This window comes from Apodemus sylvaticus, chromosome 10 (genome assembly GCF_947179515.1).
Source record: "Apodemus sylvaticus chromosome 10, mApoSyl1.1, whole genome shotgun sequence".
NCBI lineage: Eukaryota > Metazoa > Chordata > Mammalia > Rodentia > Muridae > Apodemus > Apodemus sylvaticus.
This window is the reverse complement of record NC_067481.1, coordinates 98,352,947-98,364,808: the sequence shown is the minus strand read 5'-3', so window position 1 is coordinate 98,364,808 and position 11,862 is coordinate 98,352,947. Positions and strand designations below refer to the sequence as shown.

The 11,862-nt window shown below is 39.1% G+C and overlaps 1 non-coding gene across 1 annotated transcript; it reads left to right on the top strand.

Moving 5' to 3' along the window:
- Nucleotides 1-467: 467 nt before the first annotated feature.
- Nucleotides 468-574, top strand: LOC127695772 (U6 spliceosomal RNA). The gene has a single exon (XR_007980119.1). It is a non-coding gene; the product is annotated as a U6 spliceosomal RNA (small nuclear RNA).
- Nucleotides 575-11,862: the final 11,288 nt, after the last annotated feature.

Sequence of the window (11,862 nt, the reverse complement as noted above, 5' to 3'; positions counted from 1 at the left end):
CTTCAGGTGACAATTCTTTGTTTAGCTCTGTATCCCATTTTTAATAGGGTTATTTGGCTCTCTGGAGTCTAACTTCTTGGGTTCTTTGTATATATTGGATATTAGCCCTCTGTCGGATATAGGGTGGGTAAAGATCTTTTCCCAATTTGTTGGTTGCTGTTTTGTCCTATTGACAGTGTCCTTTGCCTTACAGAAACTTTGTAATTTTATGAGGTCTCATTTGTCAATTCTTGATCTTAGAGTATAAGCTACTAGTGTTCTGTTCAGGAAACTTTTCCCTGTGCCCATGTGCTCAAGACTCTTCCCCAGTTACTTTTCTATTAGTGTCAGTGTGTCTGGTTTTATGTGGAATTCCTTGATCCACTTGGAGTTGAGCTTAGTACAAGGAGATAAGAATGGATTGATTTGCATTCTTCTGCATGCTAGCCTCCAGTTGAACCAGCATTATTTGTTGAAAAGGCTATCTTGTGCTTGCTTCGGCAGCACATACACTAAAATTGGAATGATACAGAGAACATTAGCATGGCCCCTGTGCAAGGATGACTCGCAAATTCATGAAGTGTTCCATATTTTTATTAGAAATGAAACTGAGGAAATTCAAAAAATCATCATATCTTACTACCAAAGCCTATACTCAACACAACTGGAGAATCTGGAGGAAATGGACAATTTCCTAGACAGATACCAAACACCAAAATTAAATCAGGATCAAATAGATCATCTAAACAGTCCCATAACCCCTAAAGAAATAGAAGGGGGTCATAGAAAGTCTCCCAACCACCACCAACAACAACAAAAAAAAAACATGGGACCAGATGGCTTCAGTGCAGAATTCTATCAGACCTTCAAAGAAGACCTAACACCAATACTCTTCAAACTGTTCCACAAAATAGAAACAGAAGGAACACTACCCAACTCCTTCTACGAAGCTACAATTACACCGATACCAAAGCCACACAAAGATCCAACAAAGAAAGAGAACTTCAGGCCAGTTTCCCTTATGAATATCGATGCAAAAATACTCAATAAAATTCTTGCCAACCGAATCCAAGAACACATCAAAATGATCATCTACCATGATCAAGTGGGCTTCATCCCAGGGATGCAGGGATGGTTCAATATAAGGAAATCCATCAATGCAATCCACTACATAAACAAACTCAAAGAAAAAAACCATATGATAATTTCATTGGATGCTGAAAAAGCATTTGACAAAATTCAGCACCCTTTCATGCTAAAAGTCTTGGAAAGAACAGGAATTCAAGGCCCTTACCTAAACATAGTTAAAGCAATATACGGCAAAGTGGTAGCCAACATCAAACTAAATGGACAGAAACTTGAAGCAATCCCACTAAAGTCAGGGACTAGACAAGGTTGCCCTCTCTCTCCATATCTTTTCTTTTTTTTCATGTTCTTTTATTATTCGGTATATTCTTTATTTACATTTCAAATTATTTCCCCTTTCCTGGATCTGCCTTCCCTGAAAGTACCATAAGCCCTCTTCCCTCCCCTTTTCCCCCATCTAGCCCTTCCTAATTCCCTGTTCTGGTATTCCCCTACACTACTGAACTGAGCCTTTCCAGAACCAGGGGCCACTCCTTCCTTCCTTCTTGGACATCATTTGATATGTGGATTGGGTCTTGTATATTCCAAGCTTCTAGGATAATATCTGCTTATCAGAATATGCATACCATGAGTGTTCTTTTGAGGCTGGGTTACCTCACTTAGGCTGATGATGTTCTCCAGCTCCATCCATTTGTCTAAGAATTTCATGAGTTCATTGTTTCTAATGGCTGAATAGTACTTCACTGTGTATATATACCACAGTTTTTTTTTATCCATTCCTCTGTTGAGGGACATCTGGGTTCTTTCCAGCTTCTGGCTATTATAATTAGGGCTGCCATGAACATAGTGGAGCATGTATCCTTATTACATGCGGGGGAATCCTCTGGGTATAGGCCCAGGAGTGGTATAGCAGGGTCCTCCGGAAGTGTCATGCCCTCTGGAACTGCCAGACTGATTTCCAGAGTGATTGTACCAGCTTGCAAACACACCTTCAGTGGAGGAGTGTCCTTCTTTCTTCACATTATTGCCAACACCTACTGTCTCCTGAGGTTTTAATTTTAGTCATTCTGACTGGTGTGAGGTGAAATCTCAGCCTTGTTTTGATTTGCATTTCCCTACTGACTAATGATGTTGAATAATTCTTAAGATGCTTCTCAGCCATCTGAAGTTCTTCAGGGGAAAAATTCTTTTTTTAGCTCTGTATCCCATTTTTTAATAGGGTTATTTGGTTTTCTGGGGTCTAACTTCTTGAATTCTTTGTATAGATTAAATATTAGTCCTCTGTTGGATGAAGGGTTGGTGAAGATCTTTTCCCAATGTGTTGGTTGCTGGTTTGTCCTTTTGATGGTGTCCTTTGCCTTACAGAATTTTTTTTTATTTGATATATTTTTATTTACATTTCAAATGATTTCCCCTTTTCTGGCTCCCCACTTTCTGAAAGTTCCATAAGCCCTCTTCCCTCCCCCATTCCCCATCTACTCCTTCCCACTTCCCTGTTCTGGTATTGCCCTATACTGCTGCACTGAGCCTTTCCAGAACCAGGGGCTACTCCTCAGTTCTTCTTGGACATCATTTGATATGTGGATTATGTCTTGGTTATTCCAAGTTTCTACGCTAATATCCACTTATCAGTGAGTGCACACCATGATTGATCTTTTGAGACTGGGTTACCTCACTTAGTATGATGTTCTTCAGCTCCATCAATTTGTCTAAGAATTTCATGAATTCATTGTTTCTAATGGCTGAATAGTACTCCATTGTGTATATATACCACATTTTTTGTATCCATTCCTCCGCTGAGGGACACCTGGGTTCTTTCCACCTTCTGGTTATTATACATAAGGCTATGCACATAGTGGAGCATGTATCCTTATTATGTGCTGAAGAATCCTCTGGGTATATACCCAGGAGTGGTATAGCAGGTTCCTCAGGAAGTGTCATGCCCAGTTTTCTGAGGAACTGCCAGACTGATTTCCAAAGTGGTTGCACCATCTTGCAATCCCACCAGCAGTGGAGGAGTGTTCCTCTTTCTCCACATCCTCGCCAACACCTGCTGCCTCCTGAGTTTTTTACCTTAGCCATTCTGACTGGTGTGAGGTGAAATCTCAGGGTTGTTTTGATTTGCATTTCCCTAATGATTAATGATTTTGAACATTTCTTAAGGTGTTTCTCAGCCATCTGAAGTTCTTCATGTGAAAATTCTTTGTTTAGCTCCATACACCACTTTTTAATGGTTCTCTGGGTTCTACCTTCTTGAGTTCTTTGTATATATTAGATATTAGACCTCTGTCGGATTTAGGGTTGGTGAAGATCCTTTCCCAATCTGTTGGTTGACGTTTTGTCCTTTTGACAGTGTCCTTTGCCTTACAGAAACTTTGTAGTTTTATGAGGTCCCATTTGTCAATTCTTGATCTTAGAGCGTAAGCTATTGGTGTTCTATTCAGGAACTTTTTCCCTGTGTCCATGTCCTCTAGGGTCTTCCCCAGTTTCTTTTCTATTAGTTTCAGTGTGTCAGGTTTTATGTGGAGGTCCTTGATCCATTTAGAGTTGAGCTTGGTACAAGGAGATAAGAATGGTTTGGTTCACATTCTTCTGCATGCTGACCTCCAATTGAACCAGCACCATTTGTTGAAAAGACTATCTTTTTTCCACTGGATGCTTTCAGCTCCTTTGTCGAAGATCAAGTGACCATAGGTGTGTTGGTTCATTTCTGGCTCTTAATTCCTATTCCATTGATCCGTTTGCCTGACATTGTACAAATACCATGAAGTTTTTATCACCCTTTGCTCTGTAGTAAAGTTTGAGGTCTGGGATACTGGATGCCCCTGAAGTTCTTTTACTGTTGAGAATAGTTTTAGCTATCCTGGGTTTTTTGTTATTCCAGATGAATTTGAGAATTGCTCTTTCTAGCTCTATGAAGAACTGGGTTGGGATTTTTATGGGGATAGCATTGAATCTGTAGATTGCCTTTGGCAAGATGGCCATTTTAACTATATTAATCCTGCCAATCCACGAGTATGGAAGATTTTTCCATTTTCTGAGATCTTCTTCGATTTCCTTCTTCAGAGATCTGAAGTTCTTGTCATATAGATCTTTCATTTGTTTGGTTAGAGTCACCCTAAGATACTTTATGCTGTTTGTGGCTATTGTGACGGGTGTCATTTCCCTAATTTCTTTCTCAGTCTGCTTACCCTTTGAGTATATAAAGGCTACTGATTTGCTTGCATTGATTTTGTAGCCAGCCACTTTGCTGAAGTTGTTTATCAGCTGTAGGAGTTCTCTAGTAGAGTTTTTGGGGTCACTTAAGTATGCTATCATATCATTGGCGAATAGTGATACTTTGACTTCTTCCTTTCCAATTTGTATCCCTTTGACCTCCTTTTTTTTTTTTAGGTTCTTTTTTTTTAATTCGATATAGTTTTTATTTACATTTCAAATGATTTCCCCTTTTCTGGTTCCCCACTCCCCGAAAGTCACATAAGCCCCCTTCCCTCCCCCTGTTCTCCCACCCACCCCTTCCCACTTCCCTGTTCTGGTTTTGTCTTATACTGCTACACTGGGTCTTTCCAGAACTAGGGGCCACTCCTCCATTCTTCTTGTACCTCATTTGAAGTGTGGATTATGTTTTGCATATTCCAGTTTTCCAAGCTAATATCCACTTATTAGTGAGTGCATACCATGATTGATCTTTTGAGACTGGGTTACCTCACTTAGTATGATGTTCTCCAGCTCCATCCATTTGCCTAAGAATTTCATGAATTCATTGTTTCTAATGGCTGAATAGTACTCCATTGTGTATATATACCACATTTTTTGCATCCTTTCTTCTGTTGAGGGATACCTGTGTTCTTTCCAGCTTCTAGCTATTATAAATAGGGCTGCTATGAACATAGTGGAACATATATCCTTATTACATGCTGGGGAATCCTCTGGGTATATGTCCAGGAGTGGTATAGCAGGATCCTCTGGAAGTGACATGCCCAGTTTTTGGAGGAACCGCCAGACTGATTTCCAGAATGGTTGTACCAATTTGCAACCCCACCAGCAGTGGAGGAGTGTTCCTCTTTCTCCACATCCTTGCCAACATCTGCTGTCTCCTGAGTTTTTAATCTTTTTTTTTCTATTTTTTTAAATTTATTGATATATTTATTTACATTTCAAATGATTTCCCCTTTTCTGGACCCCCACTCCCCGGTATGGTTCTCTTGGTTTCTACTTGATTGATTTCAGCCCTGAGTTTGATGATTTCCTGTCTTCTTCTCCTCCTGGGTGAATTAGCTTCTTTTTGTTCCAGGGCTTTCAGTTCCGTTAATCTTCTAGTGTATGCTCTCTCGAATTTCTTTTTGGAGGCACTCAAAACTATGAGTTTTCCTCTTAGCACTGCTTTCATTGTGTCCTATAGATTTGTGTATGTCGTGTCTTTATTTTCGTTAAATTCTAAGAAATCTTTGATTTCTTTCTTTATTTCTTCTGTGTCCAAGGTATCATTGAGTAGAGTTTCCATGTGTATGTGGGCTTTCTGTTGTTTTTATTGTTACTAAAGACCACTTTTACTCCATAGTAATCTGATAAGATGCATGGGATTGTTTCAATCTTCTTATATTTGTTGAGGTCTGTCTTGTGACCAATTATGTGATCGATTTTGGAGAGGGTACCATGAGGTGCTGAGAAAAAGGTATATTCTTTTTTTTTTTTTTTTAATTTTTTTATTATTCGATATAATTTATTTACATTTCAAATGATTTCCCCTTTTCTAGCCCCCCCACTCCCCGAAAGTCCCGCAAGCCCCCTTCTCTTCCCCTGTCCTCCCACCCACCCCTTCCCACTTCCCCGTTCTGGTTTTGCTGAATACTGTTTCACTGAGTCTTTCCAGAACCAGCGGCCACTCCTCCTTTCTTCTTGTACCTCATTTGATGTGTGGATTATGTTTTGGGTATTCCAGTTTTCTAGGTTAATATCCACTTATTAGTGAGTGCATACCATGATTCACCTTTTGAGTCTGAGTTACCTCACTTAGTATGATATTCTCTAGCTCCATCCATTTGCCTAAGAATTTCATGAATTCATTGTTTCTAATGGCTGAATAGTACTCCATTGTGTATATATACCACATTTTTTGCATCCACTCTTCTGTTGAGGGATACCTGGGTTCTTTCCAGCATCTGGCAATTACAAATAGGGCTGCTATGAACATAGTAGAACATGTATCCTTATTACATGGTGGGGAGTCTTCTGGGTATATGCCCAGGAGTGGTATAGCAGGATCTTCTGGAAGTAAGGTGCCCAGTTTTCGGAGGAACCGCCAGACTGCTTTCCAGAGTGGTTGTACCAATTTGCAACCCCACCAGCAGTGGAGGAGTGTTCCTCTTTCTCCACACCCTCTCCAACACCTGCTGTCTCCTGAATTTTTAATCTTAGCCATTCTGACTGGTGTAAGATGAAATCTTAGGGTTGTTTTGATTTGCATTTCCCTAATGACTAATGAAGTTGAGCATTTTTTAAGATGCTTCTCCGCCATCCGAAGTTCTTCAGGTGAGAATTCTTTGTTTAACTCTGTACCCCATTTTTTAATAGGGTTGTTTGGTTTTCTGGAGTCTAACTTCTTGAGTTCTTTATATATATTGGATATTAGCCCTCTATCTGATGTAGGATTGGTGAAGATCTTTTCCCAATTTGTTGGTTGCCGATTTGTCCTCTTGATGGTGTCCTTTGCCTTACAGAAACTTTGTAATTTTATGAGGTCCCATTTGTCAATTCTTGCTCTTAGAGCATACGCTATTGGTGTTCTGTTCAGAAACTTTCTCCCTGTACCGATGTCCTCAAGGGTCTTCCCCAGTTTTTTTTCTATTAGCTTCAGAGTGTCTGGCTTTATGTGGAGGTCCTTGATCCATTTGGATTTGAGCTTAGTACAAGGAGACAAGGATGGATCAATTCTCATTCTTCTGCATGCTGACCTCCAGTTGAACCAGCACCATTTGTTGAAAAGGCTATCTTTTTTCCATTGGATGTTTTCAGCCTCTTTGTCGAGGATCAAGTGGCCATAGGTGTGTGGGTTCATTTCTGGATCTTCAATCCTGTTCCATTGATCCTCCTGCCTGTCACTGTACCAATACCATGCAGTTTTTAACACTATTGCTCTGTAGTATTGCTTGAGGTCAGGGATACTGATTCCCCCAGATTTCCTTTTGTTGCTGAGAATAGTTTTAGCTATCCTGGGTTTTTTGTTGTTCCAGATGAATTTGATAATTGCTCTTTCTAACTCTGTGAAGAATTGAGTTGGGATTTTGATGGGTATTGCATTGAATCTGTATAGTGCTTTAGGCAAAATGGCCATTTTAACTATATTGATTCTACCGATCCATGAGCATGGGAGGTTTTCCCATTTTTTGAGGTCTTCTTCCATTTCCTTCTTCAGAGTCTTGAAGTTCTTGTCATACAGATCTTTCACATGTTTGGTAAGAGTCACCCCAAGATACTTTATACTGTTTGTGGCTATTGTGAAGGGGGTCATTTCCCTAATTTCTTTCTCAGCCTGCTTATCCTTTGAGTATAGGAAGGCCACTGATTTGCTTGAGTTGACTTTATAACCTGCCACTTTGCTGAAGTTGTTTATCAGCTGTAGGAGCTCTCTAGTGGAGTTCTTTGGGTCACTTAGGTAGACGATCATGTCGTCTGCAAATAATGATAGTTTGACTTCTTCCTTTCCAATTTGTATCCCTGAAAAAGGTATATTTTTTTGCTTTGGGATGAAAAGTTCTCTATATATATCTGTTAAATCCAATTGGTCCAAAGCTTCAATTAATTTCACTGTCTCCCTGTTTAGTTTCTGTTTTCCTGATCGGTCCTTTGGTGAGAGTGGAGTGTTGAAGTCCCCCACAATTATTGTGTTAGGTGCAATGTGTGCTTTAAGCTTTAGTAAGGTTTCTTTTATGAATAAGGGTGCCCTTGAATTTGGAGCATAGATGTTCAGGATTGAGAGTTCCTCTTGTTGGATTTTTCCTTTGACCAGCAAGAAGTGACCTTCCATGTCTCTTTTGATGACATTATGTTGAAAGTCAATTTTATCTGATATTAGAATGGCAACTCCGGCTTGTTTCCTGGGACCATTTGCTTGCAGAATTGTCTTCCAGCCTTTTACTCTAAGGTAGTTTTTGTCTTTGACACTGAGGTGTGTTTCCTGTATGCAGCAAAATGTAGGGTCCTGTTTACGTATCCAGTCTGTTAGTCTATGTCTTTTTATTGGGGAATTGAGTCCATTGATGTTAAGAGATATTAAGGAGTAGTGGTTATTGATTCCTGTCATTTTTGATTTTAATTTTATACATGTGTTGTTATCATCTTTTGGGTTTGATGAAAGAAGCTTAATATCCTGCTTTTTCCAGGGTATAGTTTCCCTCATTGTAATGGTGTTTTCCCCCTATTATCCTTTGTAGGGCTGGGTTTGTGGAAAGATATTGTGTAAATTTGGTTTTTATCATGGAATATCTTGGTTTCTCTATCTATAGTAATTGAGAGTTTTGCTGGGTATAGTAGTCTCGACTGGCATTTGTGTTCTCTTAGAGTCTGCATGAGCTCTGCCTAGGATCTTCTAGCTTTCATGGTCTCTGATGAGAAGTCTGGTGTAATTCTGATAGGTCTTCCTTTATATATTACTTGCCCTTTTTCTCTTACTGCCCTAAGTATTCTCTCTTTGTTTAGTACATTTGGGGTTTTGATTATTATGTGACAGGAGGTATTTCTGTTCTGGTCCAGTCTGTTTGGAGTTCTGTAGGATTCTTGTATATTCATGGGCATCTCTCTCTAGGTTAGGGAAGTTTTCTTCCATAATATATTTTCTGGCCCTTTAAGTTGTAAATCTTCACTCTCATCAATGCCTATAATCCTTAGATTTGGCTTTCTCACTGTGTCCTGGATTTCCTGGATGTTTTGGGTTACAAGCTTTTTGCATTTTGCATTTTCTTTAACTGTTAAGTCCATGGTTTCTATGGTATCTCGGCATCTGAGATTCTTTCTTCTATCTCTTGTATTCTGTTGTTGATATTTGCGTCTATGGTCCCTGATTTCTTCCCAAGGTTTTCTATCTTCAAAGTTGTCTCCCTTTGTGCTTTCTTAGTTGTTTCTAGATCCTGGAAGTTTTTGCTCAGTTCCGTCATTTGCTTGTTTGTGTTTTCCTCTAATTCGCTAAGAGATTTTTGTGTTTCCTCTTTCATGACTTCTGCCTGTTGATCAAACTTCTCCTGTATTTTTTAAAAGTGATTTTTGCATTTCCTCCTTATTGGCTACTAACTTCTGACCCATATTCTCCTGAATTTCTTTAAGTTATTTTTGTTTTTCCCTTGTAAGTACTTCTAGCTTTTGATCATTTTTCTCCTGAATTTCTTTAAGAGATTTATTTATGTCCTTCATGTGTTCCTCTATCAGCATCCTTACCAGTGCTTTTAAATCCAACCCTTGTTTTTCTGGTGTGTTAGGGTATCCAGGACTTGCTATTGTTGGAGAATTGGGTTCAGATGCTGCCATAATGCCTTGGTTTCTGTTAGTAATGTTCCTACATTTGCCTTTATCCATCTAGTTCTCCCTGGTGTTAGATGGTCTTATTGTCACTGGCTGGTGCTTCAACCTACTGTGGATCTTTAAGGTTATTTCTGCAACACTGGAAGACTGGGTTTCCTCTGGCACAGATTACTGATATGCTGCCTTCCTCTTTTATGCCTTTAGAGCCCTGCTCAGTCTTGCACAGGCCTCATGCCTATGTGATCCTGGGTTATTTTATGGGTTGCAGGTTATAGGGTATACTGTCAAATTCTGTCTCCATAAACAAAATAAAACAAAAGAAAATTAATTTGAAACATATGAAATATATTCTTCTCCTGTTTTATGTTCAGCACATTTAGTATGACTTCTACCTCTATTTGTGATGGAAAAGGAAATCAAATTGTAATTAGTTGAGTTTCCTGTGTTCATAGGTCATTTTTTTAAAATGAGTTTTCAGCTATTATTTCTTAATAGCTTGCCTTTCCCTTTCTCTCCCCTAAAAGTGCTTACTGTATGTATTTTGTGTAAGAATACTGTCTACACTTGACCGTGTATTCATTATTTTCCTTTTCTTCAATATTTACAATCTGTATATGACAATTTACAAATGTGCCAATCATATATATCTACATATACATGTACACCCACACATATGTGTGTGTGTATGGCTATATGGTTCACATTTGTGGAGACCATTTATTTAACAGTTTACATCAGTTTTTACTTTCCTACTCCAAATTTCCATTTAACATTTTCCTATAATTTTTGTCTCTTCATTCACTATTTGATTGGACATTGTCTTCATACTTTTGTTTACTTCTTCAATCATGCTCTCCATTCTATCTGCCAACATTTTTACAATGGTTCCTTGGAGCCATTTTTGGTAAAGATGGTTTCTGCTCTCTCCAGAGGACATATCTATTGCTTGCTCTTCTGCTGTAAAGGTCATACATATACATGCATGTAATGGAATGTTTCTTTGCAATCTTTCATTTTGTTGTTGAAAACTGGATATTTTGTAAATATTTCACTGCAAATTGGGGTTCTGGTTCCCCCTGCTATGTTTGTTCTTTCAATTGTTTGTTTGCTTATTGTTGGTTGGGTTATTTTATGCAGTCTATCCCTGTAACACTGGGAATCCTCTGATGAGGCACTTCATGAAAAACAGCTTTCAGTCAGCCTGTCATCATCCTGGCAAGGTTCTGAAGGTAGTAAACCTCTCTTCTACTTTGCTGACCACATTAACTGATAAACTGTAGAACTTTACATCAAAATGACTTACTCTATTGGGTATGAATAAAGTTCACTAAAGCATCTGATCTAGAGGGTTGGGTGGCTTAGAGCTAAGAGCAGTGATTACTTTTTGAGAGGACCAGTGTTTGATTCCAAACACCTACACTGCAACTCACAACTATCACTACACCATACCCAGGAGTTCTGTCATCCTCTTCTGGATTCCATGGCTACCAGGCATGCATATGATGCATTGATATGCATGCAAGGCAAACACTCACAAAAGGGACTGTGTGAACTGCTCATGAACCTATGGCCAGCAGAACAACAATCCCAGGAAAATTTCAAAAAGGCAGTTCAATAGAGTTCAACTTGACTCAGCAGTATGTGTTGGTACAACCTTTGAGAGTCTAATAGCAAGAAGTTATTTTAAACATATTTAAGAAAAGAAATTTGAAAAAAACTTTTTCTGGGGGTAACTAACTCAATCCAATGTGCACAACAAAGAGGAAGACAGGACTACATTGAAACTTAATGTACAAGTGACATCTTTCATAAAGATAGAATCTGTAGATTAAATAAGGAAGTAGGCTAAGGTTAAAGAAGCTTGCTCTTGATGAGGGCCTGTGGGAGGCCAGAGCTATAGATGCAGATGAGTTCAGGTTAAGCATTTGGGTGGCAAATGTGTCCAGGCCACACACAGAGCCAAAGGCTATTAACACATGCCCTCTCAGCTTACTGGTTGAAAAACAGCAAATATGCCTTTCCCTTTTCTGAGACAGCGCTGTGTTTTTGACATTTCTGGCCCTTTGGGGATCCTGTGTTAGCATAAGGACCTCCTCCACACACATACAGATAAATTCTTTTAAAAAAATTAAAAATCCAATATGATTGTGTACTGTCTTTAAGAAGAATAGTTTCTGAGGTCATTTTTTATATGTGCTCTGACTCTGTGGAAACCTCTCCCAGGTAGTGTGTGTGTGTGTCTGTGTGTGTGTCCCAGGCTGACCATGACTCTGGATCATCCTT